The 9,223-nt window shown below is 34.3% G+C and overlaps 1 pseudogene; it reads left to right on the forward strand.

Moving 5' to 3' along the window:
• Nucleotides 1–9,223, forward strand: part of LOC107598898 (proprotein convertase subtilisin/kexin type 5-like) — a 20,433-nt pseudogene that overhangs the window by 2,507 nt on the left and 8,703 nt on the right.

Here is a 9,223-nt window from a genome sequence, read left to right on the forward strand (position 1 = left end):
TCTAACTACGCCTTTGTCTATTTGTTTATTTTGAATACGTGCCCTTTAGTGGCGAAAATTACATATTGTGCCTTTAAGGTATTAAAACTGTATTTCTAAACGTTATCTCTGTTATTCTTAGTTATTTAGAATCTTAGAGAAAGCATTAAGGGAACGTTACGTTTTTTGCAAACATTATGGGAACATTACATTTGAATGTTTTCTGAATGTTCTAAAACAAATAGTTACATTTTAATGTGTTAGACGAATGTCCAACTAAAATGTTACAGAAAAAGTGCTCCGAGAATGATGAATAAATTATGTTTTGAGAACACTGTTAAAGACCAGACAACTTTGAACAAATGTTCCTTTAAAGGGGTCATATGATGCTTTTTTAAAGATCATTATTTTGTGTATTTGGTGTAACAGAATATGTTGACATGCTTTGATGTTCAAAAACGAGAAATGTAAATCTTTTCCATGAAAAGCTCTAAAGTAATAAAGCATTACAATGTCCAGTGTTCAATGTAGATTATTCCAAGTCTTCTGAACAGATTGTAATTTAAGTCATATTCACCGATCTTGCCATCCATTGTTGCTTATGAATAGCAGCATATGGGTTTGGAACAACACGAGGGTGAGTAAATAATAACAGAATTGTACTTTTTGGCTGAACTATTCCTTTAATAGTACAGAATGAATAAGCAAACGCTGGTCTTTTGAATTCTGTTTAGTAGGCGTTCATGGCTGCCATCCCTCCTTTTCGACCATCTCAAGAAGAGCGCTGTAAATCTTAATCTCTCTCTCCGCAGCCCGAGGTGCTTGAAGGGGGAGGCCTTGCATCCATCAGTGTGTGACAACTACAACATTGCCAAAAGTGCCCATTCACTCTCCATAGCCCTTGTTTATGTGTCCCGGTCAGGCAAAACCTGTCAGCCAGATCCCTGCTACTGTTTCTATTTAAGGAAGAGTTCATGATAGACACAAGCAGATGTCGATATCCGAGTTTCAGTTTTAGTGACTGTTTGCGGAAAGAGTAAGCATTTAAACACATGCTTACGTAAGCATTTATACACTGAAAACACATCTTTTTATGTTTTTGAAAAACCAAGGCTACATTTATTTGATCAAAAATATGGTAAAACAGTAATATTGTGAAATATTATTACAATTTAAATATATTAAATAATATATTCAAATGTAATTTATTCCTGTGATGCAAAGCTAAATTTTCAGCATAATTACTCCAGTTTTTAGTTTCACATAATCCTTCAGAAATCATTCTAATATGCTGATCTGCTGCTGAAGAAACATATATCATTATTATATCAGTTTTGAAAATTTGTGCTGCTTAATATTTTTTTGTAGAAACTTACTTGATATTTTATTTTCTTCTCAGGATGATAAATAAAAAGTACAAAAGAACAGCAGTTGGTAACAGTGTAAAAGTACTAGGTGCCCATGTAATTTTTTTAATAAATACATTATATATATTTGCAATGTTTTTAAACAGCAAAGTATTTATCCATCACAGTAATGATTTGTTGTACTGCAACAACAATTACAAAAACAGAATAACAAAACCTCAAAAGTAAAATGTCCTGATACATTACAATAGTGACAACTAGACTTTATTGTCATGAAAATAATGTCCAAATAAACATACTTAAACATTCATGACATTAACCCTCGGCTTCTAGTGTTGGAATAACTCATGACCAAAGTCATAATATTACCTGCTTGGAAAACATGCTGTGATTTATTATGAGGATGCCAGTGATCCATATAACCAGCAGGTTACAAAGGGCATACAAATTCCTTGCAAACTAGACACACACACACACACACACACACACACACACACACACACACACACACACACATACACACACACACTTCTAAGCAATTCAAATTCAAACATGAATCTATCCTCTGATCAGTGTAACTGGATCATTATTCAAATAAAGGTCATTTGGATCACGAGTCCCCGTGTTAAATGTATTTTGTGTGTGATTTCAGATGAGGATGGGAAGGAGCGTTTCCTGTATCAGGGCCACTGCAGGCTACACTGCCCACGAGAGTTTTATCCCGACCGAGAGCAGTACACCTGTCTTCCATGCATGCCTAACTGTGAGATCTGTGCTGACGCCAATGTTTGTGCTAAGTGCAGCGAAGGCTACAATCTTCAGAGCGGCATCTGTCTGACAGTCCTGTGTGGAGTTGGTGAGTCTGTCTTTCTATAAAATGGCTTGACAGTCCGGTTTAGATGACAGAGTAGAGCGCTGCAGTGATGGTGTATTTTTGTAGGCCAACCTGAAGTTAGCATCACCCTGATACCCTCGACAAAAATTTAACAGGATTTTTCCATTGCCTTTTGGATTTTGTGAAACAAACTCCTTTTGTTCATCATGATAACCTTCACAAACGAACACAGGTTTTCTGAATTTTGAAGCCTAAATACAATCACCAGAATAAAAAAAGGATATATGAACTACATCAAGGTTGCATGACTTCAACATCTCTGCCTTTCAATCAATCAATGTATGTGTATATTTATTTATTTATTTATGTTAAATATAATATTTCTGACAATTGACAATATTTCTGATTATATAAAGTTGAATTTGAATGCCATTTGGCCAATCAAAATTGAGGACAGGAACTAACTTTGTATAACTTCTAAACAATCATGTAACACACAAACACACACACACACACACACATACTGTATATATGATACTCACAGACATTTGCTTAAACCACAGGTCAGGTTCAGGACCCGGATACGCAAGAATGTATAGACTGCAGTATTGGCTGTAAAACATGTTCCACAGGTAAATAACACACTTTTACATTGTAGTATTTTAACAGTGCAATTCATTTATGTAATATTATGATTATTCATTAATACTTGCAGCCAACTGTTTTCCAGTTGTTTGTTATTAACTTGTTTCATGCTTAGCAGTGACACAAAAAAAAGCAATGCATGGTTTAATAATCATTGCCTGCTTTGTATCCACAACAGATGATCCAGAGATTTGCCACAGCTGCACAGACAGCTACTTCCTGTAAGTTTCGATTGTATTTGAGAAATTGGTCTGTTCCTGTTGCTGTAAAATTTTTATTTAAATGAAAATTTGCTGAAAACGTACTCACTCTCAGGCCATCCAAGATGTAGATGAGTTTGTTTCTTCATCAGGACAGGTTCGGAGAAATTTAGCCTTGCATCACTTGCTCACCAATGGATCCTCTGCAGTGAATGGGTGCCGTCAGAACGAGAGTCCAAACAGTTAAAAACAATATTATGAATACCAGGAAGCGACAGTTTGAAGTTTCTTACAAACACAGATTTTTGCTTCACTAGACATTAACTGATGGACTGGAGTGTTGTGGATTATTGTGATGTTTTTATCAGCTGTTTGGACTCTCATTCTGACGGCACCCATTCACTGCAGAGGATCCACTGGTGAACAAGTGATGTGCTGCTACATTTTAAAACCCATTACAAACGAGGCATTTGTTGCATCCAGTGGAGACATAATTATGGATTATAATGACTTATACATGACTTAAATACTCTTTTTACGCATTGCGTTGCATTGCGCCACGTAAACATAAAACCATGTCTGCATTTGTGATCGGAGAAATTACAAACTACAAACGCTACTCTACACTGTTCAAAACTCACGTTTGAATCATCAGTGGCAAATTCTTTAAATATGAAAACGTACTTACAATCTGTGAGTCAGAACAGCCGGCATTGTAGTCTAATCTCCCAGGATCAGGAAACAGTCCTTCATAAAATGTGCTGCACACATCTGAATATTTGGGTTGAACTGTTCTGAAACAGTGTTGTAAATACAACTTAACCACTGATTTCTAGTTGTGTCCTCTTTTGGAAGGCCAAACAAAGTATTTCCGCTTGTGCAACGAAACACACAGCGTCTTCACAACATGGTGACAGCGGCAGCAACAATAAAGTTGAGAAGGGTCTGGCTGCAGCCTTGCACTTGCACTCTCAGACTTGCATTCTCAGACTTGCACTCTCAGACACTTGCACTTCTGCTAGCGACGTCACTTGCAGTCTTTTTTATTTTTTTATTTTGTTGTATTTATTGATTTTTTTTTTTTTAATCTCTCAACATTTTACAACAGTAGCCAGGTGGTGAACACAATTTACGAAGTCACTTGCAATCTACAATCGCCACTTGCACTCTCCGATACCTGCATCACTTGCAATCGACACAAATCGTGCGTGTTGCCAATGGAGACAAGACGCTGTGGTGGTGATTAAACGATTAAAACTAATTTTATACTATAACGTACAGGGTCCTGCAAGAAAAAGACAAGACCCGCAAATCCATGGCTACAGAACAGCAGAATATGAATGCAATGCACAAAGTCTCTCGTTAAGCGTTTTCCTCCTGTAGAAAAACATAAACACTTAATATGGCTTAATACATTAAAAGATACATTGATACATGCAATTAAAAGATCAAATTCGATATATAGTTATTATTTAATGTACTACAAGGCAAACAGATGGCTATGAACACAATGCGCAAACTTTCACTTGTACTCCCATAAAGCAAAAATGCTTAATGTGGCATAATATCGGATGATAAAGACAATACAGTAGCCTATATGTCTTGTTGTTGACTCAAAGTATATGTAGAACAGCAAATATGAACGTGCATTATGAAATGCATTAAGTGATTTTAAAAGGATCAACTCCGTACAGGCAAGCAGACGAGCCCAGAACACAAGGCGTTAAATTGCACGTTAAACATTTTCCACCTATAGAAAATCATTATAAATAAAACACGTAATGTAGCTTAATGGACAAAGGCAATGATATAAAAGAGCTGTAGACAGTTTATTCTATATGGAAAAACGCTTAACGCGAAACTTTGCATGTTGCGTTTATTCTGGGCTCACCTGTTTGCCTGTGTATTAGTTATGTAGGCTATATTTTAATAATGAAGAGCATTGAGTTTGGTCTTTATCATCTTAGTCCATTATGCCACGTTTTGCGGTGTGGGAGGAAAATACTATATACATATTCATTATATTAATAAACTGTAAATTGAATTTGATATTTTAATAGCATCTTAATACATTAAGCCATGTTAAGTGTTTGTTTTTCTACAGGAGGAAAAGGCTTAGCGAGAGACTTTGCGCATTGCGTTCATATTCTACTGTTCTGTGGCCACGGATTTGCGGGTCTTGTCTTTTTCTCCTACAGATGGCTTGCAGGACCATGTACGTTACAGTACAAAATTAGTTTTAATCATTTAATCACCACCACAGCGTCTTGTCTCCATTGGCAACACGCACCACTTGTGTCGATTGCAAGTGACGTCGCAGGTAGCGGAGAGTGCAAGTGGCCATTGCAAGTGACTTCGTAATTTAAGACTGCAAGTGGCGTCGCTAGCAGAAGTGCAAGTGTCTGAGAATGCAAGTCTGAGAGTGCAAGCGCAAGGCTGCAGCCAGACCCTTTTGATAAAGTTACGCCTTCTTTCTTTGCGTGAACATTTGGGCGGCATTATGCAAATCTTCCCACAGTGACGTAGACATGTGGGGGCGTGTTTAAACAAGGCGTTTTAGGAGGGCGTGGACCAGTCTTAACTTTTATAAAGAATATCTCTTTGGGTTTGAGACTTTAGTCTTTGCAACTTTAGGGATCTTGTAGAAAGTAGAAATGCCAATATATTTATTAATATTTAACTATAGAATATTACATATTTATATACTTTGAATATAATGTTTAAAGGTGAAGCTTTTTCTGCAACACTCGGGTCACAATACATAATTGCAAACAAACAAACAAGTAAATAAATAGTTTCCCTTGCCACTGGTTGACCAAACAGACTGCCTTTTTCGGCAGGGAAAAAAACACTTCTAAGAATTGCGAGAAAAAAAGTCAGAATTATGAAATTAATCTCACAATTCTTTGTTTATATCTTGCAGGTCTGACAAACAAAGTCCAAAGTGTGAGATATAAACTCAGAATTGCAAGAAAAAGTCTGTTTTGAATGTATTTATTTACCTTTTAAATGGCTTTCATACTTTTAACTTAAATCGGGGGAAAATTCCTTTATTGTCCATTCATTTACTGAAAGATTAAAAAATGTATGTACTGTATGTATATATGCCTTGACATTTATGTAATAATTAGTAATTATGTAAATAAGGAAAAAAAGGTTGAAAACACCTGATAGAGCATTGCATGTACTTCACAGAAAGGTTATTGTGCACAGCAGCACTGCTTCCCTCACTCATTTGAATGGGAAATAGAAATGGGATGCAAATATAGTTAATGCAAAATCTGTGCAGGTTAGTGCTGTGTTTCTGAATCTGAGAGGTGCGTTCATGCAAATTAATGTTCATGTTTTTGGGATTATACATGCCTACTTATTTCTGAATATTACTACGTTAATACACTATGAAATATCACAACCGTTTTATCACCTGTGAACAGCTACTGTTCAAACAGTTGGGGTCGGGAAGATTTTTAAATGTTTTTAAAGAAGTCTCTTATGCTTATTATTATTTTATGAAAATCACAACACTAAAATTCTTTTTGAATGAAAAAGATGGCACCTGTGTGAAGGAGTGCTCAGCAGACACATTTAAAGACTCCAGAGGGAAGCGCTGTCAGCCCTGTCACAGCTCCTGTCTGACCTGCCACGGCCCTGGAGTGAGAGACTGTGACAGATGCAGTGGCTGGAGCCGGCCAGTTTACGGGAAGTGTCCGGTGATCAGCTGCCTGGAAGGCCAATATGTTGATGGTGAGAAAGTACTCCTGCCATTTAATATGAGAATAGTTAAAAAAGAAGACAAGTCTGCCCTCTGTTGCAAACTTGCTGTTTAGTCTTAGATTTGCTTATGTCTGTTATAGCTGGTGTAATACTGTGCTCTGCTGGACATCTGGTAGTAATACACTTAAAACACTGGCGATAATTTAGCAGGCATTTTCAAAAATATTTATGCAGAAAATTTTGGGAGAAAAAAAGCTGTAAACATTTTGCTTAATATATTAATTGAATATTTTTTGCATTTTAACACATATCTAATAATAAATTATAAAGGTTTAAGTTAGGAAATCATCTAATTAGCCATTAATATTTTCTTAGCAGTAAAAACTGGGGTTTGTGTGACAATCTCTGTAAAACTGCTTTGGAAAACCAATAAAAAGACACATTTTCAACTTAATATAAAGTAAATATTTCCACAAAAAAAAAAGAATTAGCTTTGGCTTCCATTTAATGACAATAAAGATTCAATTATTTAATTTTCCCATTTAATATTTTTATTGCACATTATCAAACAGTTGGGGTCGGGAAGATTTTTAAATGTTTTTAAAGAAGTCTCTTATGCTTATTATTATTTTATGAAAATCACAACACTAAAATTCTTTTTGAATGAAAAAGATGGCACCTGTGTGAAGGAGTGCTCAGCAGACACATTTAAAGACTCCAGAGGGAAGCGCTGTCAGCCCTGTCACAGCTCCTGTCTGACCTGCCACGGCCCTGGAGTGAGAGACTGTGACAGATGCAGTGGCTGGAGCCGGCCAGTTTACGGGAAGTGTCCGGTGATCAGCTGCCTGGAAGGCCAATATGTTGATGGTGAGAAAGTACTCCTGCCATTTAATATGAGAATAGTTAAAAAAGAAGACAAGTCTGCCCTCTGTTGCAAACTTGCTGTTTAGTCTTAGATTTGCTTATGTCTGTTATAGCTGGTGTAATACTGTGCTCTGCTGGACATCTGGTAGTAATACACTTAAAACACTGGCGATAATTTAGCAGGCATTTTCAAAAATATTTATGCAGAAAATTTTGGGAGAAAAAAAGCTGTAAACATTTTGCTTAATATATTAATTGAATATTTTTAGCATTTTAACACATATCTAATAATAAATTATAAAGGTTTAAGTTAGGAAATCATCTAATTAGCCATTAATATTTTCTTAGCAGTAAAAACTGGGGTTTGTGTGACAATCTCTGTAAAACTGCTTTGGAAAACCAATAAAAAGACACATTTTCAACTTAATATAAAGTAAATATTTCCACAAAAAAAAAAAAGAATTAGCTTTGGCTTCCATTTAATGACAATAAAGATTCAATTATTTAATTTTCCCATTTAATATTTTTATTGCACATTATTGGCATGCATACACGACAATACAGCTGTCTTTATATTTTAAGAAGGTCATCGCCAGTGTTATGGTAGTATTATTTATGTACTATGATAGTATTTAGTAATATGACTTTTATTTTTATATTTTTAGTTTTAATATTTCCATTTTAACTTCATTTTACGTTTTAGTAATGGTATGTGCTCTTGTCATTTATATATATATATATATATATATATATATATATATATATATATTAGCTTTAGTTTATTTTTATTTCCATTTTAGTTTTAATAATTTTAGTACTTCATCTTTTCTCAGTTCAACCTATTTCAGTTAGTTGCCAAAGCAACAGTTCTCATTTTCATTCAAGTTTTTCATCTAATTTAATCAATTTTATGTAAATATTTCTTTAATAAATGGCTTTAGTTTTGTAAGGGGATCACTTTGGGGTTCTTGGCATCAAAAAGTTTGAAAATCAAGGTAGTAGATTAGGAAAATAACAGTTATAATAATCATGTCTTTTTTAATATTTATGCAGAAAATTTTGGGAGAAAAAAAGCTGTAAACATTTTGCTTAATATATTAATTGAATATTTTTAGCATTTTAACACATATCTAATAATAAATTATAAAGGTTTAAGTTAGGAAATCATCTAATTAGCCATTAATATTTTCTTAGCAGTAAAAACTGGGGTTTGTGTGACAATCTCTGTAAAACTGCTTTGGAAAACCAATAAAAAGACACATTTTCAACTTAATATAAAGTAAATATTTCCACAAAAAAAAAAAAGAATTAGCTTTGGCTTCCATTTAATGACAATAAAGATTCAATTATTTAATTTTCCCATTTAATATTTTTATTGCACATTATTGGCATGCATACACGACAATACAGCTGTCTTTATATTTTAAGAAGGTCATCGCCAGTGTTATGGTAGTATTATTTATGTACTATGATAGTATTTAGTAATATGACTTTTATTTTTATATTTTTAGTTTTAATATTTCCATTTTAACTTCATTTTACGTTTTAGTAATGGTATGTGCTCTTGTCATTTATATATATATATATATATATATATATATATATATATATATATTAGC

Source organism: Sinocyclocheilus grahami, unplaced genomic scaffold (assembly GCF_001515645.1).
Source record: "Sinocyclocheilus grahami isolate Dianchi unplaced genomic scaffold, SAMN03320097.WGS_v1.1 scaffold257.1, whole genome shotgun sequence".
NCBI classification, from domain to species: Eukaryota; Metazoa; Chordata; class Actinopteri; order Cypriniformes; family Cyprinidae; genus Sinocyclocheilus; species Sinocyclocheilus grahami.